The 27,435-nt window shown below is 46.6% G+C and overlaps 1 long non-coding RNA gene across 1 annotated transcript in view; it reads left to right on the top strand.

The window, feature by feature from the left end:
- LOC307197830 overlaps window positions 1–27,435 on the top strand; it is a 147,255-nt gene that overhangs the window by 97,792 nt on the left and 22,028 nt on the right. The window contains exon 3 of the long non-coding RNA XR_013831517.1: window positions 476–587. This is a non-coding gene — a long non-coding RNA (uncharacterized lncRNA). The remainder of the gene's footprint in view (window positions 1–475; window positions 588–27,435) is intronic.

Raw genomic sequence — 27,435 nt, 5'->3', positions numbered from 1 at the left:
CTCACACTGTATATAAACATTAACCCAAAATGGATCAGAGACCTAAGTGTAAGAGCTAAATCTATGAAACATCTAGAAGAAAAACATTAAAGAAAATCTGTGTGGCTTTGGATTAAGCAAAACTTTCTTAGATATGACAACGAAAGCATAATCTTTTTTTAAAAAGTGATAAATTACACTTCATCAAAGTTAAAACGTTTGCTCTTCAAAAGACACCATTAAGAAAGCAAAAAGACAAGCCACAGACTGAGAGAAGATATTTGCAAATCCTGTATCTGATTAACTTGTAACATCTTATAACAGGATATTTAAGGACCTTCTGTAACCCAGCTGAAAATGAGTAAAAGAGTTGAATAGACATTTTGCCCAAAAGTTATACAAATAGAATGTATTGATGTATTTAAATACCTGTTTGCATACCCTCTCAATAAAGAAACCATTGGAGTTCACAGATGTTTTTTCAATCTGCTTACAGGAGCGCCTCTTGCCTGGTGCCCCCTGGAGTCTGGAACAGCTAAGACCATGTTAAATTCCATGACAGCAACAGTTGCCTCAACTCTCCTGTGTAAGACTTACAGCCGCAAACGGTAAGAGTCGCATCAGTCTGGTAACCCGGGGAGTCTGTGAGTGGAATTCAGGGTAGGAAGGTGGACCTCAGGGGTGCTGTAAGCAGGGGTGTGCCTGAACCTGCTTAACAACTGCTCCCCAGGGGACAATCCTGATTGGTCGTGTTTGCCACTTTCCATGGTGTAAATACTCCCATCCTGGCTAATTTCAAGCTAATGTCACGATGTCACCGAACCCAGAGTTGGGAAGAGATGCGTGCGATCGGCTCTCCTGAGCAGCTCAAACCAATTCCAGCACATGCCTGGCAATGAGATGCCACTTCACACAACTAACTGGCAAATCAGCAAGCCTGGCAATACTGAGTGTTTAATATAAAGATGCATTACATGGCGGTGGGAGTGAAAATTGGTCCATCCGCTTTGGTGAGCAAGTTGGCTTTATCTGGTGATGCTTGTAGTCTACAGTCCAAAAATGTTTGCAGTTTTCTACCAGATGTGTACACAGGGCTTCTTGCAGCATTGTTGGAAAGAGCAAAAAGGTGGAAACAACCTAAGTGTTCATCAGTAGGAAAGTGTATAAATAAATCATGGAATGGTCATTCAGTAGAAGAATGCCCTACAGCACTTAAAATTAATAAGCTAATATATGTATCAAGACAGCTGTATCTTGGAAAACATAATGTTGAATAAAAAATCAAGCTTTAGGATGTTATGTGGTGCCTAACATAGAACTTCTGTAGAAGTTTTAAATGCATAAAATGCTGCCCTGCAATATGGTATAGAGATACGTATTCATTGAAACGTGATAAAATCATTTTAAATAGACTAGACAAATACATACCAAATTTATGATAATATTGCCTCTGGGGAGAGAAAAAGCAGATTGAAGCTGGGGATGGATACAAGGGGTACTTCATCTTTATTATATTATTCTAGCTCCTTTAAAGGTTAAAAAATAGTGATTTGAAATAAAAATGACAACATATTAATAGTTTAAATTCTGGATTCTGAGAAGTAGGGCATAGTGCTGGTTACCTTTTTCTTTGTTTTTGTTTTTGGGTTTTTTTTGCGGTACGCGGGCCTCTCACTGTTGTGGCCTCTCCCGTTGCGGAGCACAGGCTCCAGACGCGCAGGCTGAGCGGCCATGGCTCACGGGCCCAGCCGCTCCGCGGCATGTGGGATCGTCCCAGACCGGGGCACGAACCCATGTCCCCTGCATCGGCAGGCGGACTCTCAACCACTGTGCCACCAGGGAAGCCCCTCTTTGTTTTTTTGATATTTCAAAAACTCCTTCGAAACATCAAGCCACAATCTTTTATGACATGGGATTGTTAATTCTATCCCTGTTCACTGGCAAATCCCACAAAGCAAAATACTCAGGTGGAGAAGTACCATTAGCACATGACCCTGTGGGTCCTTTCCTAAGTGGGTGGGACCAGAGGGGAGCAGTTTATGTCCCCTTCACCAGGAAGCCCCTCTTGACTTCCGCCTCTGAGCTCCTGGTGGCGTTTCATGAATGTACCTCTGGTGCCATTCGTCCCACTAATTGTACAGTAGTTAACGTTTCCATCTCTCTCTCTCTCATTAAACATGAGATCCTCCTGGGTGGGAACCACGTGTATTCATTTCTACATTCCCGGGGTCTTGCATGTGCCCCAGCAGGCGATGTGATTTTGAATGAAATCAGGAATGAAGGAATCATCTCCATTTTGCAAGACCACCTTCTAAATTCAGTAAGACGGTGCTATGGTCTGAATGTCTGTGTCCCCCCAAAATGTGTATATTGAGATCCTCACCCCCAGAGGGAGGAAGGTGGAAGCATCAGTGTCTCTTCTGACTCAGCCCCAGTGGTCACAGAACACCGTGTCCACAGGATCCCCGTGGCTTCACAGCTCAGCTCTAACCATGTGGGAGGAGACCACACGAGGGTGTGAATGTGTCACCAAGTCCAAGCTTGTACTGCTCGCCACAGGACAGGCCAGTAAGTCAAGAGCTGTTGGGGTGAGGAATAGTGACTTTATCTGGAAAGCCAGCAGACCGAGAAGATGGTAGACTCGCGTCCCAAAGAACCATCTTGCCCAGGTAGAATTCAGGCTCCTGTTATACTAAAAGGGGAGGGGGAGTAAAATCAAATACTTCCTGGTTTCCATCTGCCGCGGAGGGGAGGTGTTCATTTCTTCCTCCCTGCAGTCATTCACAGGTGGGCCCGGTCAGGATGTTTGCCGTGAGCGTGTCAAAGGTATTTCAGCGTAATGCTCATTACCTGGGAAGCAGGGCTCCCAGAGCTGGGCCATTATGTATCCTTTAAGCTTATAGGCAACGTCCCTTTGGTGAGTAGCTTGGAATAGAATACAGAGGTTCTTCCCCGTTACGGATGCCAGGAGGAGAGAGTCACTGGGTGCTGTTCAAGGCTGGCTGCCACAGCCTAGAGCCACAGTGTTGCGTCACTGGAAGGCCTGCTAGGGGTAGAAGGCTTGGGATGAAGGACCCTAACACATGATAGGTACTCAGTGAAGTCGGTACCCTCTCTTTCCCTTTCGTCCTGACCATGTGAGCCTCAAGGGTCATCCCTGCTGAGACCTTGTCGCTCCTTCCTCCGAGCTGACCCACTACCCCACTGCCGCGTCCACCAAGTGATAAACATGAAGGTTGATCGCTTCCTCCAAGCCCCCTGTTCTCCTCTCTCCTCTGGGCCCTACACTTCTTACTCTGAAGCGAAGGAGGAGTCTTCCAGTTGTCTCCTGTGGCCTCACAGACCAACCCAAAGAGTGGCCTTTAATTTGCTCATGAATCTGGTGTTGACGGGACTCAGCTGGGCAACTCTCGCTTGGGGTCTGCCATGCGGTTGCAGACAGGCTGGAGCTGGGGTCATCCCAAATGTTCTCTTCAGGATTTCCCTGGTGGCGCAGTGGTTAAGAATCCGCCTGCCAACGCAGGGGACACGGGTTCGAGCCCTGGTCCGGGAAGATCCCACATGCCGCAGAGCAACTAAGCCCGTGCGCCACAACTACTGAGCCTGTGCTCTAGAGCCCGCAAGCCACAACTACTGAGCCCATGTGCCAGAACTACTGAGCCCGCATGCCAGAACTACTGAGCCTGTGCTCTAGAGCCCATGCTCTGCAACACGAAAAGCCACTGCAATGAGAATCCCACGCACTGCAATGAAGAATAGCTCCCGCTCACCACAACTAGAGAAAGCCCGCGTGCAGCAATGAAGACCCAACAAAGCCAGAAAGAAAAGAAAGGAAGGAAGGAAAGAAAGGAAGAAAGAAAGGAAGAAAGAAAAGAAAGAAAGAAAAATGTTCTCTTCATATGTCTGGGTTGGAAAGATTCAAATAGCTGGGGGCTGGGGTGCCTGGGGTTCCTGAGACATTTCTATCTTTCTAGATAGATCCACAGATGATGAAGATAGATAGGTAGATGCAGATAGATGATAGATAAATAGGTAGGTAGAATGAAGATAGATATAGATGAATGAATGATAGGTATAGATGGATGATAAGTAAATGATAGATAGATAGATGATAGATGTAAATGGAGAGATCAAGAGAGACATAGTGGGGCTTCCCTGGTGGCGCAGTGGTTGAGAGTACGCCTGCCGATGCAGGGGACACGGGTCCGTGCCCCGGTCCGGGAAGATCCCACATGCCGCAGAGCGGCTGGGCCCATGAACCATGGCCGCTGAGCCTACACGTCCCGAGCCTGTGCTCCGCAACGGGAGAGGCCACAACAGTGAGAGGCCCGCGTACCACAAAAAAAAAAAAAAGAGAGAGAGAGACAGTGGTATGTTGTAAATATGTCATCCCACTTCTCTAGAACCAATTGTTAAATATTCAGGAATTTTGTGAGCTGGTTACCAAACCACTGGTAGCTTGAAATTGATAGTGATGAGAGTATTTATGTCACAGAAATAAGCTATACATCAGGTCTTTTTTTTTTTTTTTTTGAGAGCAAGCTTGTCTACATCACTGGATGTGGATAGATAAAGAAATGTTTTTATTCTCAGTTCTGTTGAAACATAGCCAGTTCCCCAGCTTTGTCCACTGAGCAGGATGAAAAGGTGAAGGGAAATAAAACCTCCTCCCACTGGCTTTTAGTGAACAGGCACCACATCACACCTGTCCCCTGAGCTCACCAGACCCGCAGCAGCTCCGAAAGGGAGCAGCCTCTGCAGTCAGCTGAGGTCACTCTACAGAGTCATCAAGGCCATCAGCCCCCCGGAAACACTCCGGGTTAGAAATATCCCACGTCTGTTCAAAGTCAGAGGAACAGCGTCGATAAAGCAATAATTGTTTATACGTCTACTGAAAAGTCTTCACTTAAAATTGAAAGAAGCAAACTCCACACTTGCAGAGAAAGTTACAGAAACTGAGCAGAAATGGTTTCCCCTTCTGTTTACCTAAACCCCCAAGGCCTTCTTTAGAAAGGACATCTTACATCCAAAATTTAAATGAAGGACTTTTGCTTTTTTAAAAAATTTTATTGTAGTATAGTTGATTTACAATGTTGTGTTAGTTTTAGGTGGACAGCAAAGTGATTCAGCTATACATACACATATATTCATTCTTTATCAGGTTCTTTACCCATACAGGTTATTAGAGAATATTGAGTAGAGCTCCTGTGTTATACAGTAGGTCCTTGTTGGTTATCTGTTTTATATATAGTAGTGTGTGTATGTTAATCCCAGACTTCTAATTTATCCCTCTCCACAACATTTCCCCTTTGGTAACCATAAGTTTGTTTTCAAAATCTGTGAGTCTCTTTCAGGTTTGTAAATATTTGTATCATTTTTTAAAATTAGATTCCACATATGAATGATATCATGGTATTTGTCTTTCTTTGTCTGACTTAGTATGATAATCTCTAGGTCCATCCATATTGCTGCAAATGTCATTATTTCGTTCTTTTTTATGGCTGAGTAATATTCCATTGTATATATATACCACAGCTTCTTTATCCGTTCCTCTGTTGATGGACATTTAGGTTGCTTCCATGTCTTGGCTATTGTGAATAGTGCTGCTATGAACATAGGGGTGTATGTATCTTTTTGAATTATAATTTTGTCTGGATATATGCCCAGGAGTAGGATTGCTAGATCATATGGTAGCTCTATTTTTAGGGGGTTTTATTTTGTCTTTTTTAAACTCTTTTCTTTTTTGTTTTTTTAAATTATTTTTGGCTGTGTTGGGTCTTCATGGCTGTGCGTGGGCTTTCTCTAGTTGCGGCGAGCGGGGGCTACTCTTCGTTGCGGTGCGCAGGCTTCTCATTGCGGTGGCTTCTGTTGCAGAGCATGGGCTGTAGGCATGCGGGCTTCAGTAGTTGCGGCACGTGGGCTCAGTAGTTGTGGCTCACGGGCTCTAGAGTGCAGGCTCGGTAGTTGTGGTGCACGGGCTTAGTTGCTCCACGGCATGTGGGATCTTCCTGGACCAGGGCTCGAATCCGTGTCCCCTGCATTGGCAGGCGGATTCTTAACCACTGCGCCACCAGGGAGTCCTTATTTTTAGTTTTTTAAGGAACCTCCGTACTGTTCTCCATAATGGTTGTACCAATTTACATTCCCACCAACAGGGAGGGCTCCCTTTTCTCCACACCCTCTCCAGCATTTATTGTTTGTAGACTTTTGGATGATGTGAGATGATACCTCATTGTAGTTTTGATTTGCATTTCTCTAATAATTAGTGATGTTGAGCATCTTCTCAGGTGCTTCTTGGCCATCTGTATGTCTCCTTTGGAGGAATGTCTGTTTAGATCTTCTGCCCATTTTTTGATCGGGTGGTTTGGTGTTTTGACCTAGAGCTGCATAAGCTATTTGTACACTTTGAGTTTAATCCCTTGTTGGTCACTTAGTTTGCAAATATTTTCTCCCATTCTGTGGGTTGTCTTTTCATTTTGTTTATGGTTTCCTTTGCTGTGCAAAAGCTTTTAAATTTCATTAGGTCCCATTTGTTTATTTTTGGTTTTATTTTCATTCCTCTAGGAGGTGGATCCAAAAAGATCTTGCTGTGATTTATGTCATGGAGTGTTCTGCCTGTGTCTTCCTCTAAGAGTTTTATAGTGTCCGGCCTTACATTTAGGTCTTTGATCTATATTGAGTTTATTTTTGTGTATGGTGTTAGAGAATGTTGTAATTTCATTCTTTTACATGTAGCTGTCCAGTTTTCCCAGCACCACTTACTGAAGAGTCTGTCTTTTCTCCGTTGTATATCCTTGCTTCTTTTGTCATAGATTAATTGACCGTAGGTGCATGGGTTTACTTCTGGGCTTTCTGTCCTGTTCCATTGATCTATATATCTGTTTTTGCACCATTACCATACTGTTGTGATTACTGTAGGAGGACTGTTGCTTTTAATTAGAAATGAATCATGTGGGAAAGGGGTAATGGCAGGCATTTATGAGCACATATTAGAATGTTCTGGAATAATGCATTTTATGCAGTTAAAGGTGCCCTAAGGAGGGAAAATGGAGAAAAGGAGAATAGTGAGACACTGGACAGAAAGTGATGCCAGGGGTCCCTGGGCCTCAAAGTCTGGAGAAAAGTGATGACCTGTAGCTCTCCAGGCCTGATTCAGGCTGTGGACCTGGATACCTGCTGACATCCGGGATCCCTGGTAGAACAAGCCTCCAAAGCTTTACAATAGATGGCTTCATCTCAAGAAGCTCTGGACTGAGGTGGTCCTCCACACCACAAGGGGGCGCCACATCATAACAAGTCTATGCAATGGAAGCTTCCAGAATACTGACCCCCCCACACATGTTCCCAAACATTTGTAAAATTTATTTTATTGACGTATAGTTGATTTACATTGTTGTGTTAATTTCTGGTGTACAGCAAAGTGATTCAGTTATACATATATTCTTTTTCATATTCTTTCCCATTATGGTTAATCACAGGACATTGGATATAGTTCCCTCTGCTGTACAGTAGGACCTTGTTGTTTATCCATCCTGTATATTATAGTTTGCATCTACTAACGCCAACCTCCCAGTCCCTCCCTCCCCCCTCTCTCTTGACTACCACAAGTCTGTTCTCTATGTCTGTGAGTCTGTTTCTGTTTCATAGATAAGTTCATTTGTGTCATATTTTAGATTCCATATATAAGTGATATCATAGGGTATTTGTCTTTCTCTTTCTGACTTACTTCGCTTAGTATGATAATCTCTAGGTCCATTTTTCTATACTTTTTAAAACATTTTTTGTCAAAAATCCCCAAAACTCTGCAAAGAGAAACAAAATAAAAATTGACTAATCTAAACGTCCTGAACGCTACCTCCACTAGGGGCAAAAATGACTTGACTCCCGTGAGATCAGACTTACTATTTTTCCCTGGCAGTTGGAGGGAAGCTCTTATTCAGACATGTCTTAGAGGAAAGGAGAGAAGATAGAGGAGGTGTTTGAAACAGAATTTGAAATCACTCTTGAATTTTCTTTGAGTATTGTAGCTACTAAACACTCACCCTTGGCAATGAATACTAAGCAGCTCCTTGTCTTTCTGGAGGGGTTTTGCTTGTGCTTGTGTTATCTCTAAAATCTCATAACCTCCTGAGTTAATCCTCCATGGACAGGCGAGGGGACATTAGAGTGGCCCGCACGCAATTTGATCTCCTAGTTAAGCAGCCTTTTCATTTATCTCGGGAGCCCTCTCTTGAATTCTAGCAGAATTAGGAAGTTAAAGTACCAGTGACCTCTTTTGGTCTGGCAAATGTAAAGTCTAAGGGGTGTGCGGTGAGTGAGAAAGTGAGTGAGTGACAGAGTGGACTTCCCTTCTGGTTTTCTAGCTCGACACCGAAAAGATGGGGAGATGCCACAGCTCAGCAAACGACAGTGCAGATGAAAACACTCACCCTGAGTTTTCACTGTTGTAACTTAAAAAACAAAAGACCTTGTCGCTGAGTTTCTGCTGTGATATTGGACGCTTTAACTTTGTAAAAGAGAGTCCCAGAAATGTGGGTCTCGGTGTGCACCCACTAAGGAGTTCATCTGGAAAAGGTGGAGAGGAAGTTATGACTTCTTCAGAGGGAAAGGAGATCAGGAAGTTCTTAGGCAGTAAGGAGACAGCGAAGACCTCCGTCGGGAGAAGCAGGATCTGAGATACAAGCTCCGCATCTACAGGAAGGGAAATCCGAGGCAGAGAGCAGCCTGCTCGCAAGGTCGTCTGGATGCAGCTCATGACCTTCAGCTTAGGGGCCAGGCCCTGGAGGAGCCATCGTGAACCACAAAGGCTCAGCCCAAATTCAGCGTCACCCGGGACATTCCGTTCAGGTAAATGTTTCATAATTTTGTCAAATCGTCTCCTTTCTAGTGCTCTCGTAGAAATGATTCTGCCTTGTTTTTTCAAAAAGGAAAACACAATTTATTTAGTGGTTAAGCATCTGAAGTCGATGGGCACCCACCCCCGTGCCTCAGTTACACTCACGCGTGCTCTGACGCACCCACTGGGTGCCTCCTTTGGTGGCACAGATGCAAAGCAGAAATCTCTTGTTCCGCCTCTCAAATCCCAAAAGACCTCACAGGTACAAGTGGTGGAGTAGATCGTGGAAAAAACTGCAGGCATTAGCAGTTCTTCAGAGAATCCAAGCGCCGCAAACTACCCGATGGTGAATACTCGGGCTGCCTTAGACACTGAAATTTCCGATCAATCCAGGAGGAAGGGGAAAAAAGGCTACCCGGAGCTCGTGCTACCAACAGGAAAGCCTGACTGTAGTGTACAGAGCTTAAAAGATTCTATCCCTTTCCAAAATCATCCCTCAGAAAGCTGCAAGATGGGAGGTGAAGCACGTGTTCACTAATCTTACCGAGGTAAACGTTTCACGGTACATACGTGTGTCGAATCATCACCTCGTATACCTTAAAGCTACGCAACATTATTTGTAAATTATATTTCAGTAAAGCTGGGAAGAAAAAGAAGAAGGTGCCCAGGTCCAGGGTGCCGGTGGAAAACAGATGATGGAACAGAGAGAACTCATCAGATTACAAAAGGAACTGTTGAATCCAGAGAAAATGAAAAAATGTCAAGAACAGAAACGGAAGCATAGAAGTGTGCGTGGCCCCAGCGTGAATGATGAGAACTTAGGTCATCATGATGCAAACACCAAAGGGAATCCTTCCTTTCGAGGTTTTGGGAAGGCGGGAAGTGGCTGTGAGGCAGGGAGGTTGTCAGAAACCTGAACTCTCATCAGGAAACAGTAGGATAAGTGTGTCATTTAATAACACGGTTATAAACACCAGAAGAAACTTCTAAATGGGTTGAAAATGGAGGGAAAAACCAGAGTGGGGTCCGGTAGAGCCAGGCGCCACTAATTTTGTTGTAAACCAGGTAGGACTGTCCCACTGTTTCAAGCATGTACGTATACGAATTTGATTTTTTTAATAAATGTTTAAATCCCCGATCAGCTGTGTCACCTCCTCCCAAACCCCTTTGGGATTAAACGCTCCGTCTCTTGCTCCTAAAGCACTGGGACCGACCTCCCGCCATATTGAATCAGTCTGCTCATGGGTCTGACGTTTCCCCACCAAACTAGAAGTGTCTCACGCCTGACCCAGAGAGGTGCCCAGGAAGTCTTTGCGGATCCAAACAGAAGCCCGGACAAGACCCCCTGCTGACCTCCCCGAAGTGTTTGAGGTTCAGATGAAACTCCCGATAGGGGGTGTTGGGAAATCCCCAAATGGCGTAAGGACGAGCGGTGCCTGCGGGCGTCCATCAGGCGGTTCACGAACAGCCAGGAGCTGTCCTTGCAGAGGGCCTGCAGTGTGCTCGGCAGCGGGCTGGGCCCTGAGAGGACACCCACGGTGCCAACATTAGCCTCAAAGCCCCCCCTGCCCTTGGGGTGGTTCAGCCCAGCAGGGGGACGAATGAGGTCGTTTGGAAACGGCACAGCTGAACGGTGAAGGCCCCGGGTCTGGAGGGCTCTGCCCTTTCCGGCGCTCTCACCTTGGGCAAGACTGGTTATGACAGTCCTCACAAGCGAATCCACATCCCTTCCCCCGGGGGGCACTCCTGGGCCCCTGTCACCGCACGTGGAGCAGAGGTTCCTGGGGGCAAGCAGGGGAGGGAGACCCGTGGGCTCTCTGCAGACTAGGCTCTGCGTGCAGGGCCACACTCCAGACGTCTCGGTGCAGCCGGAGCTCATCCTGCCCAGCAGCCTCCTCCCCCACCGAGACATCTAAGTGAGGAACCTCAGTGTCCCACCTCCCCTGCAGCCTGGAGGACCCTCCCTCCAGGCTGGAAGCCCCAGGGCAGAGCTCGGGTGAACCCCACCCCTGACCATGGAGGCCTGCGAGGCCCACTTGCGTATTCCCAAAAGTCCCAACCCCTCCCTACACACCAGACGTCATCTTGGAGGATTTGGGAAACGATGAGTCAGTTGCCAAGACTAAACTCAAGGAGCTCGGGTTACCCAACCGGGGCTGAGAAGCCGCTGACTAAGCACTTTAAGGCATGAAGTGGGCAATCCGGTTCCCCTGTGTGGCCTCTCGTTCCGCTTTTCTGGGCTTTAACCTCTCCTAATGGAGCCCCAGAGAGTCAGACCTGAGTCCCCAAAGCACAGCAGGTACGTATGGCACAGGCCGGAAGGGAAGCCACTGTGAGTGGCGACTGGCTGCTCAGGCCAGGACCCTGGGTTCCTCTCTCACTCACCCCTACCTCCAGTCCCTCCTCAAGGCCTGTCCATTCCTCCCACAGGATGCATTTCTGCTGTGTCTGCTCTGAACCACCTCCACTTCCTGAATCTTTCACCTGAATACCTGGGCAGCTCCCAGCCAGCCCCCCACTTCCACTCTGCCCCCTCCCGGGCAGTCTCCCCACTGCCCCTGCAGGGGAAGCACCCTGTGTTGCTCTCCTGCTAAAGACCCACCGGTGGGTTCCAGATGCACTTATTAAAAGTCAGCCTCCTGCCACTGGCCCCTGAGGCCCCTGCCCACCCCTCCAGCCTCATCTCCCTTTACTCCCTGCCTCACTCGTGGCCCTCCAGACACATGGTCTTCTGTTATTGTCAGACAAAGCCAAGACCTTTCCTGCCTCAGGGCCTTTGCACTTGCCGTTTCCACCACCTGGAATGCTCCTCCCCTAATTCTTCATGTCTCAGCTCAGAATACTGCCTCCTCAGGCCTCCCCTGACCCTCCGGGCTAATTGGATCCCCCGTTACTCGCCATCTCAGCACCGTGTTCATTTCCGTCTTGGCGCTTAGGTGAACGTGTAGTTACTGTATTTGTCCTCTTGTTGGCCGTCTCTCTCCCCACTAGGATGTGGGCCCCTCGAGGGCAGGGACCCCGTCTGTCTAGTTTGCCCTCATATCTGAAGCAGCATTGGATATGCAGTAGGTGTTCACCAAAATTGGATGGCTACATCAAAGTTCTTGATTTTGGACTTCAGAAGTATGGAAGAATAGATGTGTGTCGTTTTAACCCACCCAGTTCGTGGTGCTTCCTTACGGCAGCCCTGGGACGCCAATACGGTCACTGTCCCGCCCAGCCAGGTCTTAGGCCTCTGATCTCCTGGGTCATGAAGGTCAAGATAATAACAACACGTGCTTCATGAGACTGTTGTCAAAATTAAATGAGAAAACACATGACCAACACTTAGCCCAGTGACTCACGATTTAAGCTCTCTAAAAAGGTGACGTAGGGCTTCCCTGGTGGCGCAGTGGTTGAGAGTCCCCCTGCCGATGCAGGGGACACGGGTCCGAGCCCTGGTCCGGGAAGATCTCACATGCTGCAGGGCAACTAAGCCTGTGCACCACGACTACTGAGCCCGCACTCTAGAGCCCGCGAGCCACAACTACTGAAGCCTGCACACCACAACTACTGAGGCCCGCGCGCCTAGAGCCCATGCTCTGCAACAAGAGAAGCCACCGCAATGAGAAGCCCGCGCACCACAACGGAGAGTAGCCATCGCTCACCACAACTAGAGAAAGCCTGTGGGCAGCAACGAAGACCCAGCGCAGCCAAAAATTAATTAATTATTTAAAAAAGAAACAATTGGCTGGGAATCCGACACAAGCAGTGTTCATAGCACAGCAGAACCTGTATCAACACCAGCATCTGAGTAGGACCTGGGCGGGTGCCTTCCAGCAAGGAAATGGTCAGTTCTCTCACCTCTGCTCAGGGGGTCAACTTGTTCATTCCCATGGGGGCATTCTGTAACTAAGTCAGCCACGAGCATCCTGAGGAGGGGATGCCCAGGTTCCTGTTTGGAGGGGCAGGAGTCTTCTAGGTCAAGATAATCTCTGCCTTGTCCATCACGTCAGTGTCCCTTGCATGACACCCACCGGAAAAATTCCTTTTGTAGTTTAAAACCAGAAAAGATCTTTAATAACCAATGGACCAGCATTCTTCCCTATTAAACAGTGTAACTTAGCCCTCTCTCCCTCAATGCCCAGACCAACGGGAATCCCAGAGCTGAAGTAACTTAGTTACTTAGTTACTTAGTTACTAAGTAACTCCCAGTAACTTAGTCCTAGAAAGAGTATATTTGTTCCTTTTTATGGTTTTGATTTATTTTTCTTTTCCCGTCATCTTATTGCATGCGTCTTTCATTCTAAGTGGTCTTAGTATCTCTTTGGGAATCACCAAGTCTGGTCCATGAAAGCCTCGCAGTAAACGGGTTGTGGAGCCGGTTAGCGAAAATTACAAGAAAGAGAGAGTAGGCAAGTCACGCCTTGAGAAACAGTTTTAGGAGCCTTTCCCAAAGGGAAATGGGGAAGGGAAGGAAAAAGTACAATGCTCAGAGGATAATGGCTCGAGGCAGAGAAATGAAGCCCATGTGGGTGTGGAAGATTCAGGAGGAGAACCAACATTAATAAGAGGCAAAAAAATATATGAGAAAATGGGAGGGGGGGAGGGGACACAAAATTTGAGATGCACTTGTGTAATCCTAAGACATAACTGAACATTTGTGAGCTCTGAGGGAAATGGGAGCGATTTCCTGGAGAGAGGAAAATAATTATAAATATGTATAATATTTTGATGTAAAAAAGGGATTTTCATACGAAGCGTATTTTAGAGTTATAATCTGAAAAGTGTTCTGCTGGGTCTGAGGTTTAGATAAAGCCTTGTAAAAACAGATGACGGGCTTGCTCAAGGTCACTGTCCTTGAATTTGGAGAGGGGATGCTTGAATTTGACTTTTGATAAAGAATTTTGCGAACTTTGATGCAGAGCCTTGGGGCTGAGAGCAGGGATCTGCAGGCTGTATCCTCTCTTGCTGTCTCTGACAGTAAATTTAAAGCCAAAAAGGCAGGACCGGGAGTGTGTAGCTTACCTGGCCTTCTGAATTCCGAATGAAATGCAAGGGGGGCTAAATTTCAATAACAGAATAGAGGCCTTCCTTAATGAATGGTGTATCATGAAGAATCAAGAAGGAGTCAGCCACTGAGATACAAACATGAAGATCACCGTGGCCTGGGAGCAGGTGAGGAAGGGGAGGAACCTCTGGCTTTGCAACAATTTTAGCTTCAGCTAAAGGAAGGAATTGACCAATATCCCTTCGTCAATCATCTGGCCCCCAGACTTCCTCTCACTCCTGGGTACATGTCCACCACCGTCCCTTTCTTCTACCAGACGGCGTTCCATGGTGTGGATGACAGGAATCCTGGATCTCCCGGTGAGATGTTCATAGTCACCTCCAGGGGCTGAGCGCACGCCTCCTGCACAGGGGACCCCGACATCCGCTTCCCAGCACTGGATGCACCCCAACCTCCCCGCCCCTCCACCGCACGTCACCTACCAGCTCCTGGGATCTCCAACCACCTAATTTCCAGCTAATTTTCCGAGGTTTTTCTGCAAAGACGTATGTAAGCTTACAAACAGGACACTCAAGGTGGGGAGGAAGACCCCATTAGCCGACTGAAGTCGTGGGCATAATCCTAAGCGGAAGTCTGGCGTCTGTGCAGCCCCGTGACTCCAGCCCGCTCGACCCAGCTGCCAGCCGGACACTGAAAGAGGACTCTTCAGGTGCTTTCCTTGTTGTAGGCAACGTGAGTGTTACTGTGGGTTGAATTGCATCCCCCATTAACATACGTCCAAGTGCTAAGTCCTAGTACCTGTGAATGTGACCTTATTTGGAAATAGAGTCTTTGCAGATGTAATTAAGTTGAGGATCTTGAGATGAGATCATCCTGGATTGTGGGTGTGTCCCATATCCGAAGACTGGTGTCCTTAGAGGAGAAAGAAGGGGTAGGTTTGAGACACAGAGAGATGCAGGGAAGATGGGGGCAGAGATTGGAGTGATGCAGCCACAAGCCAGGGGCCTCCAGAAGCTGGAAGAGGCAGGGAAGGATTTTCCCCCAAACCTTCCTGGGGAAGGTGGTCCTGCTGACAGCTTGACTTCCAACTTGTGGCCTCCAGAACTGTGGGAGAATAAATGTCTGTTGCCTTAAGCCACCAGCTTCTGGTAATTTGCTAGGGCAGCCCTAGGGCACTTATACGCGTGCCATCCATACCTACTGTGGCAAAAAGAAAATAAGAGGGTTCAAATAAGATTGGCTTCCACTGGGCATCTTCTGAACTTCCTGCTGGAGTGAAGTTGTCAGAGAGCACAGCTCTTAAGGAAGAGACATGCTTGGCATCTCAGGAAATGCCAGCTCATTACCAAAGAGCCCCGAATAACGGGAGAACCCACAGGTGAGGTCAGGGGGAAGAGGAAGGAAGGCGAGGAAGGGGAAACCCAGGAGAGCATGAGGGTGTGGGACATTCAAGGAAAGAAGAGTCATGCATTCAAAAGGCATTTCTCAGCACCTGCTCTTGCCTAACAGCCTTCAGAACTTTCAGGTAGAAAAATCACAGGAAAAAGTCTTTCTCTACGAGAACTAGAAATCTAGTTTAAAAAATATGAATACACGGCTTCCCTGGTGGCGCACTGGTTGAGAATCTGCCTGCCAATGCAGGGGACACGGGTTCGAGCCCTGATCTGGGAGGATCCCACATGCCGCGGAAGCAACTGGGCCCCACACGCCGCGGAAGCAACTGGGCCCGTGAGCCACAATTACTGAGCCTGCGCGTCTGGAGCCTGTGCTCCGCAACAAGAGAGGCCGCGATAGTGGGAGGCCTGCGCGCCGCGATGAAGAGTGGCCCCCGCTCGCCGCCACTAGAGAAAGCCCTCGCACAGAAACGGAGACCCAGCACAGCCATAAATAAATAAATAAAAATTTTTTAAAATGTATTAAAAAAATATATGAATACATTAACTTGATTAATGGTTGTTTAAAGCTAGAAAAGATATTAGAAATCAGCCCATGGTGGTCCAGATTTCTTCATTCATCAAAGTGTTTATTACCTGCCTGTTCTTTGCCATTCTCTGTGCTTGGCATTTCAGATACAGCACGAGCAACAAAGTCTCCACCCTCAAAGAATTTGTATTCTAGAGGAGAAGGTAGACGATACGCAAACAAGAAAAAATATGGCCAAGAGCAATGATGACAACAGACCTAGACAAAACGATAGGAAATGATGAGGGTAGTTCAGGATGGCTGGTCAGCAAAAGCTTCTCTGAGGAGGTCGTGTTTGTGCTAGGTCTTGGTTTTTTTTAATTTTTGTTTTATATTGGAGTATAGTTTATTAACACCTATAGGTCCTTGTTGATTATTTTATATTTACTAGTGTGTATCTGTTAATCCCAAACTCCTAATTTATCCCCTCCACCTTTCCCCTTTGGTAGCCTTAAGTTTGTTTTCTATGTCTATGAGTCTCTTTCTGTTTTGTAAACAAGTTCATTTGTATCATTTTTTTAGATTCCACATATAAGTGATATCATATGATATAGTCTTTATCTTTTTTTTTAAGTTTTTTCTTTGATGTGGACCATTTTTTTTTAAGTCTTTATTGAATTTGTTACAATATTGCTTCTGTTTTATGTTTTGGTGTTTTGGCCCCTGAGGCACTTGGGATCTTAGCTCCCTGACCAGGGATTGAACCCACACCTCCTGCATTGGAAGGTGAAGTCTTAACCACTGGACTGCCAGGGAAGTCCCTGTTTTTCTCCTTCTGACTTACTTCACTTAATATGATAATCTCTAGGTCCATCCATGTTGCTGCAACTGACATTATTTCATTCTTTTTTGTGGCTGAGTAATATTCCATTGTATATATGTACCACATCTTATTTATCCACTCATCTGTCGATGGACATTTAGGTTGCTTCCATGACCTGGCTATTGTAAATAGTGCTGCTGTGAACATTGGGGTGCATGTATCTTTTCAAATTATGGTTTTCTCCAGGTATATGCCCAGGAGTGGGATTGCTGGATCATATGATAGCTCTATTTTTAGTTTTTTAAGGATTCCCCCATACTGTTCTCCATAATGGTTGTACCAATTTACATTCCCACCAACAGTGTAGGAGGGTTCCCTTTTCTCCACACCCTCTCCAGCATTTATTGTTTGTAGATTTTTTGATGATGGCTGTTCTGACCAGTGTGAGGTGATAACCTCATTGTAGTTTTGATTTACATTTCTCTAATGATTAGTGATGTTGAGCATCTTTCCATGTGCCTTTTGGCCATCTGTATGTCTTCTTTGGAGAAATGTCTATTTAGATCTTCTGCCCATTTTTTGATTGGGTTGTTTGGGGTTTTTTTTTTTTTTGACATAGAGCTGCATGAGCTGTTTGTATATTTTGGAGATTAATCCCTTGTTGGTTACAAAGTTTGCAAATATTTTCTCCCATTCTGTGGATTGTCTTTTTGTTTTGTTTATGGTTTCCTTTGCTGTGAAAAAGCTTTTACGTTAGGTCCCATTTGTTTATTTTTCTTTTTTTCATTCCTCTAGAAGGCAGAGCCAAAAAGATACTGCCGTGATTTATGTCAAAGGGTGTTCTGCCTATGTTTTCCTCTAAGAGTTTTATAGTATCCACTCTTACATTTAGGTCTTGAATCCATTTTGAGTTTATTTTTGTGTATGGTGTTAGAGAATGTTCTAGTTTCATTCTTTTATATGTAATTAAATTACAGTTTTCCCATGTACTGGGTCTTGAATGACTGCTCAAAAGGCCTGAGTTGCCCAAACCCTGCACCTTCCAAAGAAAGGACTGGTCCTGACCAGCTCCAGGGAGATAACCTTTAAGGTCATGAAATAGCTTACCTGATAAGAGTGTCTTTGTATTGCATGGGGACCATGGGCCACACCAGATAGTTTATGCCAACAGTGTGAATCGTGGTTGGGGTCTTGGGCCCTGCTGTATCAGTTTGACCTCTGGAAGGGCTGGAGACTGAAGAGCTAAAGTCAGCCACATGGACAGTCCGTGCTTATGTGACTGACTCCCAGTAACAAACCTGAAAGCCAAGGCCTGGGTGAGCTTCCCTGGATGACAATATGTCATAGGTGTCATTACACATCATTACCGGGAGAATTAAGAGCTGTCTGTACCATTCCACTGGGAAAAGACACTTGGAAGCTTGCTCCTGGTCTCTCCTGGACTCTGTCCTGTGATTCTTTGACCTTTGCTGATTTTAATCGGTATCTTCTTACTGTAATATACCATAACTGTGAGTATAACTGCAAAATTGAAGGGAAGGCCCTGTCGAGACAACCCTCAGTGTTAGACTCTGGTCATTTTACACATTCTTTCCTATTTTTCTTGTTCCCAGTTGACTCCACCTGTAGAAAAGATCACCATCTTCCCCATACCCAGTGCTTTCTCTCTTCGTCTCAATTTGGGTCACCTCCACACTCTTCTTACCACTAGATTTAGCACTACAGAATTACAAGAGTATTATTATGAAATACTAGGGCAAAATGCAATAAGGTGTTCAAATCATTGGTCAAACATGCCCTGTTGGTCAGAAAACAAAGATGGCACTGCCCAGAATGACCGGGCAGGGCCCCTGGCATGCAGTAGGTCATTTGATTGGGTGACAGATGGACGTTTGGACTCACTGTAGGGGAAGGACGTCTGTTAGGGCTGCCCCTGAGTCGTGTCCGAAAGTGGGGGGCCCCAGGAGTCAGACTTACGGCAGTAACGGGAGGAGTAGGAGGTAGAGACTGGTTTACAAGAAGATGACAACGTGTGTGTCAGCCACCCCGGCTGCTTCCCCGCATGGGTCCTGCTGGGTCACCAGCTTTATCTGCTTGGATGTTCCTGGCCACAGATGCTCACACCCACGGGTTTGCCGCAGCCTTTCCTGGTCCAGACTGGCCCCTCGGAGCTCTCCTGCCCCCGTGGGCCGCCAGTCAGGACTCCTGGCTCACCCTACCCAGGCTGGCCCTCTCGGCCAAGCCCCGAGATCAGGCAGGATTCCACATTGTGGACTGACTCCTGCTGCAGGGTTCCGATGAGTCGGCCAGAGATCGAAGGCAGAGACTGACTCTTCCTCTCCCACCAGCACTGGCTGTCTTGGGTCTGCAAGCCACGGGACTTGACACGGGAGCAAGTTAGCCTTGTTTGCCTCCTCAAGCTGCTGCTGACCAAAGCGGGCCGGATTCCACCGGACCCGAAGTCTCCTGGATTCACCCTGAGCACTGCCGGCTCTAGGGCACCAAGCTCAACTTCCAGGAGATATTTCTTTCTGACCATGACGGTCATGCTCGTCACCATCTCCTACCTTCAGCGAGCCCGAATCAGTTTCTGGGATGTGGCCATTCATCCAGCAAACATGTTCTTAGAGCCTCCTGGGCAGGGCTCCTCTGCTGGGCACCGTGAGGGGTTAGGAACCCAAGAATGAGCACAGCAGAGGGTATGACCCAATCTCAAACTCCAAGGGATTTTGAATATGAATGTAATTCATTCAGTTACCCATTGAACTATTCACTGAGTGCTGGGCACGCTATCCATCGCCGAGTCTACGGTGCACTTTTCCCGCCATCACTGAACTTGCACAGAACTAATAGGTGAACTAAAAATAGTAATAATTACAACAACAGCCGCAAAGCTGACATCTGCCGAGCTGGGTGTTACACAACCTTTATCCCACCGCACCCTCACCCAGACAGGTGGTATCATTACTGCCGATTCCCCAATAAAGACACCAAAGCATGGAGAATTTAAGTATCTGTGACTCCCAGAAGTGTTTGTAAAGTCGGCCGGTGATTCATTTTTCCTTTTTTTTTTTTTTAATATATTTATTTATTTGGTTGCGCTGGCTCTTAGTTGCGGCATGTGGGCTCCTTAGTTGCGGCATGCGTGTGGGAACTAGTTCCCTGACCAGGGATCAAACCCGGGCCCCCTGCATTGGGATCATGGAGTCTTAACCACTGCACCACCAGGGAAGTCCCTCAGTGATTCATTTTTCTAACATTTGGAAATATCTGGGGACATTGTGACTTCTGATTACCCTCTTTCTTGGATGTTCCATGGCTGGATTTGACATTTCCTCGGATGAAAGTTCATAAGACGTTAGAAGTTAAACATAGAATATTGGATCATTGTCACCTATTTCCTCTTGGGCCACTAATAATAAATGAACAATTTTTTAAAATTAAAAGTCTTGCCAAGGTCACACCCCTCATAAGTGGCAGAGCCAGGCAGTGGACCCCAAGCGCTGGCCCCCAGTCTTGTCCACAGCCTGTCCCCTTGACCATGACATTTGCTGAATTAATCACATAGAGTCCGTTTGCCACTGCCAGAAGCCTGAGCTCACTCCAATTAGAGAGCACAGATTTAAAGGTGCTGAGTTCACCCTCCACCTGACTCTCAGATGATGCTGTAATGCAGTGCGATCATGTTTTTGAACAATTAACTAATGCCTCCTTTTTTCTTTATTCTTATTGAAACCCACATAACACAAAATGAACTTTGTTTTTGGAAATGTACAATCCCGTGGCATTTGGTACATTCACAACGTTGTACAACGCTCACCTCTAATTTCAAATCATAACTGGCTTTTTTCATGCCTGGTATCTCCTTTGACCTTGCTTTGTGGTGCCTCAGGGAAAGAATGCAAAGTAGAAATGCAGAAAGAAAATGAGCCATTGCTGTGGTCTGGATGTTTCCCTCCCCCCAAAATGCATATGTTGAAACCCTAACCCCCAAGGTGATGGTATTAGGAGGTGAGGCCTTTGGGGGTGATTAGGTCATGAAGGTGGAGCCCTCACGAATGGGATTAGGGTTCTTATAAAAGGGGTCCCACAGAGATCCCCTGCCCCTTCCACCACGTGAGGACTCATTGAGAAGGCTCCAGCTATGAACCAGGAAGCGGGTCCTCACCAGAATGCAACCATGCTGGCCTTGATCTCGGACTTCCAGCCTCCAGAACTGTAAGAAATAAATGTCTGATGTTATAAGCCACCTGGGCTGTGGTATCTTGTTATAACAACCTGATCAGACGAAGACAGTCATTTCTTGGTTTTTGGTTTCAAAAACCTGGACCCCAGAAGGCTAGAAAGTTCTCTCATATGTAGATAGAGATTGGGGGAATAGGATGAATAGGATTTTAAAAAGCATCCTGATCCACCCGAGGGCAGACAGCAGAAGCAAGAAGAACTACAGTCCTGCAGCCTGTGGAACAAAAACCACATTCACAGAAAGACAGACAAGATGAAAAGGCAGAGGGCTATGTATCAGATGAAGGAACAAGATAAAACCCCAGAAAAACAACTAAATGAAGTGGAGATAAACACAGCAACATTCGCATTATAGGGGTCCCAGAAGGAGAAGAGAGAGAGAAAGGACCAGAGAAAATATTTGAAGAGATTATAGTCAAAAACTTCCCTAACATGGGAAAGGAAATAGCCACCCAGGTCCAGGAAGCGCAGAGTCCCATACAGGATAAACCCAAGGAGAAACGCGCTGAGACACATAGTAATCAAATTGGCAAAAATTAAGGACAAAGAAAAATTATTGAAAGCAGCAAGGGGAAAATGACAAATAACATAAGAGGGAACTCCCATAAGGTTAACAGCTGATTTCTCAGCAGAAACTCTACAAGACAGAAAGGAATGGCATGATATACTTAAAGTGATGAAAGGGAAGAACCTACAACCAAGACTACTCTACCCGGCAAGGATCTCATTCAGATTCGATGGAGACATCAAAAGCTTTACAGACAAGCAAAAGCTAAGAGAATTCAGCACCACCAAACCAGCTCTACAGCAAATGCTAAAGGAACTTCTCTAAGTGGGAAACACAAGAGAAGAAAAGGACCTACAAAAACAAACCCAAAACAATTAAGAAAATGGTTATAGGAACATACACATCAATAATTACCTTAAACGTGAATGGATTAAATGCTCCAACCAAAAGACACAGGCTTGCTGAATGGATACAAAAACAAGACCCATATATATGCTGTCTACAAGAGACCCACTTCAGACCTAGGGACACATACAGACTGAAAGTGAGGGGATGAAAGAAGATATTCCACACAAATGGAAATGAAAAGAAAGCTGGAGTCGCAATACTCATATCAGATAAACTATCAGAATGTTACAAGAGACAAGGAAGGACACTACATAATGATCGAGGGATCAATCCAAGAAGAGGATATAACAATTATAAAAATATATGCACCCAACATAGGAGCACCTCAATACATAAGGCAACTAATAACAGCTATAAAAGGGGAAATCGACAGTAACACAATAATAGTGGGGGACTTTAACACCCCACTTCAACCAAGGGACAGATCATCCAAAATGAAAATAAATAAGGAAACAGCTTTAAGTGACAGAATAGGCCAGCTAGATTTAATTGATATTTATAGGACATTCCATCCAAAAACAGCAGATTGCACTTTCTTCTCAAGTGCACATGGAACGTTCTCCAGGATAGATCACATCTTGGGTCACAAATCAAGCCTCAGTAAATTTAAGAAAATTGAAATCATATCAAGCATCTTTTCTGACCACAACGCTATGAGATTAGAAATGAATTACAGGGGAAAAAAAACGTAAAAAACACAAACACGTGGAGGCTAAACAGTACGTTACTAAATAACCAAGAGATCACTGAAGAAATCAAAGAGGAAATCAGAAAATACCTAGAGACAAATGACAATGAAAACAAGATGATCCAAAACCTATGGGATGCAGCAAAAGCAGTTCTAAGAGGGAAGTTTATAGCTATACAAGCCTACCTCAAGAAAAATCTCAAACAATCTAACCTTACACCTGAAGGAACTAGAGAAAGAAGAACAAAAAAATTCCAAAGTTAGCAGAAGGAAAGAAATCATAAAGATCAGAGCAGAAATAAATGAAATAGAAACAAAGAAATCAATAGCAAAGATTAATAAAACTAAAAGCTGGTTCTTTGAGAAAATAAACAAAATTGATAAACCATTAGCCAGACTCATCAAGAAAAAGAGGGAGAGGAATCAAATCAATGAAATTAGAAATGAAAAAGGAGAAGTTACAACAGACACTGCAGAAATACAAAGCATCCCAAGAGACTACTACAAGTAACTCTGCCAATAAAATGGACAACCTGGAAGAAATGGACAAATTCTTAGAAAGGTATAACCTTCCAAGACTGAACCAGGAAGAAATAGAAAATATGAACAGACCAATCACAAGTAATGAAATTGAAACTGTGATTAAAAATCTTCCAACAGGGGGCTTCCCTGGTGGCGCAGTGGTTGAGAGTCCGCCTGCCGATGCAGGGGACACGGGTTCGTGCCCCGGTCCGGGAGGATTCCCACATGCCGCGGAGCAGCTGGGCCCGTGAACCATGGCCGCTGAGCCTGCGTGTCCGGAGCCTGTGCTCCGCAACGGGAGAGGCCACAACAGTGAGAGGCCCACGTATCGCAAATAAATAAATAAATAAAATAAAGCCGTTTATAGCAGCCATCCTCACAGGCTCCCTCACCCAAAAGAGGCGGCAGAGGAGTTGAGGGGGCTGGAACCATCCTCTTCGGTTCGGTCACGTCTTGGCGGTTGGTCTATTGGCTCTGACCTCAGGAAGCCGTTGATGGAACAGGTACGGCTGGCATCTCCGCGAGGTCTCTGTGTGGCTGCTTGGGCTTCCTCACAGCATGGTGGCTACGTCCAGGCACAAGCGTCCCACAAGAACAAGGAGGAGATGCACCGTAGTTTAATGACCCCGCTTTAGAAGTCACATGGCTTCACTTCTCTGCTCTGTTGGTTGAGGCTGTCTTGAGGGTCTGTCCAGGCTCAGGAGTGGGGGAAGGACCTTGAGGAAGGGAAGCAAGGCTCTAGAAGAACACGTGGGGCATCTTTGGAAAACCTACTCCGCCACACCAGCTTCTACTGAAGGGTCACCTCGCCTGGCCTTAGCGTGCCCAAGACAGGCACCCTGTCTCTCGACAGAACTGCCCCTCCACAAGGCACCTGACTCCAGAAAGCTGCCCAGCTTACATCCGTCTGTGACCTGAAGGAGAAAGAAACTTGCTCAAGGTTTATCTGTCGTAGCAGCTAGTGGTGCTTATGCTGACTCATAAAACCATCTAAACATGGAAGCTGTGATTGCCTTGGTTTTCTCATGAGGTTGTAGGAAAAACACACACGACTGCAAGATTCATTGCCCTAAGATTCTCCCCCCTTAATTCTCATAATAATCAATATGATCTCCGTTCAGTTTCAACATTTACAAAGAGCTTTTATCCCCTCTCACTAAATCAGGGTAACCACACCCATCCCAAGACTTGTTGATTTCACCACCCCAACACCTCCAGACCCCATGGGCCTCTCTCTGTCTCCCCAGGCATCCTGGCCTGGGCTGTCCTCCACCTCTCCCCCTGACCCACTGCAGGGACCTTCTCACCAGTTTCCGCATGCACACTCTGTTCCCACTCCATCCTTCCAGCTCCCCCGCTTACAACCGTGCATTGCTTCCATTTCTCTTAAGACAGAGTCCAAAATCCTCACCATGGCTATGGGGCCCCTCTGCTCCAGCCCCTGTGGCTTCATCCCAGTTCCTCTGAAGCTGCTTAGTCACACGCTCCACTTTTCATGAGCCACCCGTGGCCACTGGAGTGTATTTCCTACAAAATGACGATAAGAGTTCCTTACCAGCTGCTGTGAGAACCTAATGAGATAGGAATTAGGAACATGCCCAAGGATAGAAAGAACGCACAAGAAAATCTCCCTTTACCAAAAAAAAAAAAAAAAAATTGGGCAATTCACATAATAGATTCCGCTAAAAAAAAAAGTGTTGAGGAGGAATATTTATTATGCAAAAAAGCTCGTAATATACTGCAAAGAGAAAAAGGAGACATCCAAGTATGCTGATGAGTAGGCCACTAATTTTGTAAACGTGTGTACTTCGTAGTTTTACACAAATATATAATTTTATAATTATCTATAAATCATTGACAAGTTATAAATACGTATAATTTATGTGGGTGTGGGTGGGTGTGTACATATTTTTAAAACCACAAGATCATTACCAAGATATTAGTAGTGGTTATCTCTGAGAGGCAGGATGCATGAAAGACGTTTAATCTTTGTGTTTTCTGTGGGTTGGTTGTTTTGTTTTGTTTTTGAATTTTTTTGCATTGAGCATGAGCTGTTTGTAATTCGAAGGTGAAGTTGACCATCCCCTGTGTGAGGAGAGGCTGTGCTACTTGGACAAAGGGTACAGGATTCTTGAATCTGTGGTACCTACTGAATCTGTTTAGTATTTTGAATTATAGATAAACTAAACCATCTGTTTAAAACTGAACAAAACGCTGTTCTACGTTCTATCATTTGTCTGTGAAAAGTAGTTAAGATAGAACTGATGTATCCTAATAGACGTTTGCAGGCAAGGAACGTTAGTTAAGTGGCCCTGAGTCTGATTGGCAGGAAGTTGCTTTGTGTCGTTTGTCAGTTTGGCTCTTTTTCATATGACCTGGTTTGAACGAGGTTCAAAGGGACAGTTCTACCTTGATCTTGGATTTTTGACCCGCCTGGCCTCCCAGACACCTGGTGAACCCTCTCTGCTGAGGTGGATGGGAGGGCATCCCTGTAGCGTCACAAAGATCTACCTGGAAGGGGACAGTGCACAGGTGCGACAGTGACACAGGAGAGGGGCCCAGGTCGGGGGTGGACAGGTGTGAAGGCATCAGGCAGGGGAGCCTGAGCACGGGTGGGGAGATGGTCTCAGGAGCTGCACTGGACAGAACTCCAGCTGGACAGACATCTGCTCTGAGTGTAGCCAAGATCACCAAGGAAGGGAGTGTAAGTGGAAAAGCAAGGCCAAGGCCGGGCGGTGGGAAATGCCGGTATTCTGTGGTCAAGGGTGTGAGGAGGGACCAGTGAAGAGCTCGGTGAAGCGGGAGGACACTTGAAGGACTCTCTCCCAGAAGAAGCCAGGGAGCAAGGGGGCGCAGAGACGGGGATGGGGCCCAGCAAAGCCTGGGGGGCAGGGGTGGGGGGCAGTTCCAGTGGCCCAGAGGCCGCCCTCTGCAGAAGGCACAGGTGCACCAAATCTTGAGGGGGACCCGTCAAACCATAACCGGGACCCCAAGGGATGAAGGCTGAGCAACGCAGCGTCCCCTGCAGCCTCTGCTGAAGATGTGCGCGGCCCTTGGACAGATACAACGTCCCTGGAGAAATGCCCTTTCTCTCAAACATCTTCATTCAGGTACCCCAAGGGCAAAGGGTGAGTGCAAACCCCCAGGAGAGGCAGGGTCCTAGTCCAGAGCGGCCAGCACAACGAGAGATAAAACCTGGAGCTTTCGCTTTAAATGAGTGACCGTTTGGTATTTCTACTCTTAAGCTGCCTGATTCCCCCATGAAGTCAGCAGCTCTCAAGTCTTAGAGTCAAGACAGCAACGTCATCTCTCACCAGGTCCCTCCAGGACTCCACAGGTCCTCCTGGGATGCTTGGTCGTCTGAGTTCAGCCTCCATCCTAGGACCCTCATTCACACTCTATCTCATGGTCCGTTCATTCTTCTGGCAGACTCCAAGCGAACGTCAGATGCCAGAGGGATTCTTTTTCCTTCCAACACTGTGGAGGCAAAACAGATCTCCCAGATGTGGGAGCCGCCCTGCCAGTTCAGAAAATGATGGAGAAGCCGGAGTCTCAGTTCATCTGAACACGAAGGCTCAAGCCTGGCTTCTGTACTCAGTCGTGTCACCTGAGCCTTCCTGGAGCGGAAGACCACACTCGGGTCTGCAGACAGAAAACGCTGGACGTGACCTTGTCAGAGCTGGGCGCACACGTCCGCTCACCCGCAGGGGACATGAGACAGGTGCAGAGGGAGCGGTGCGCTGGACTGTTTGCTCAAGGCGAACTTGAACAGCCAACAAAAGAGGCTCTAGAGAGCACAGCTGAGGATCAGAGCCCCATCGCCGCGCTGCCCCACTGCACTTAGAAAGCCTCCGACAGGGAAGAGGCAGGCGGGCAAGCTGACTCAGCATCTTATCCTCTCGGGTACCGATCACTGGTAGCTGCCCCACACCCACCCCTGCAGGGCCTCCCCGTCTCCATGACGACAACATCTCAAAGGTAGTAAAGGGAACCCGGAGACACGTCCTAATCTCCCTCTTCTTCTTCCTGATCTTTCCTGATTTTCACCGCTCCCGTCAAGACCGTCATCCGATGCCCCAGACTCCTCGCCTTCACCTCGATGATTAAGACCTGCAGGTCTGAGCTCTGCCATTTGTCCTCCACCTGCACCCACACCTGTGCCTCCGTCACACCTCCTTCTGGACCGCACTCCATTGAATCCACATCTGAAGTGTCTCAAATATGTCTCCTGGATTTGGTCATCAAGAAGTTATCCCAGGGCTTGTGCAGAACCTTCCCGGGCGCGGGGGGCCCGTAAGATGGATTGTGGTAGCCTGAGGAGTGGGCAGGAAGGAGGGTGTGGAGATGGAGCTTTTGAAGGTGATGGAGTGTTCTAGATCGTCATTGCGGGAGAGGTTCCATGACTCCATCTGTCAGCATCCACAGAAGTGCACACTGAAAAGGATGGATTTCACTCGGTGTAAATTACACGTCAGTGCCTTCAGTATACAGAAATATAGAATAAATCATTCGTGGTCATTTCAACAATGACCAC

The sequence above is a fragment of the Stenella coeruleoalba genome (genome assembly GCF_951394435.1).
Source record: "Stenella coeruleoalba genome assembly, chromosome: 15".
Lineage (NCBI taxonomy): Eukaryota > Metazoa > Chordata > Mammalia > Artiodactyla > Delphinidae > Stenella > Stenella coeruleoalba.
The sequence above is the reverse complement of the archived record's forward strand: the minus strand, read 5'-3'. Positions and strand labels throughout refer to the sequence as shown.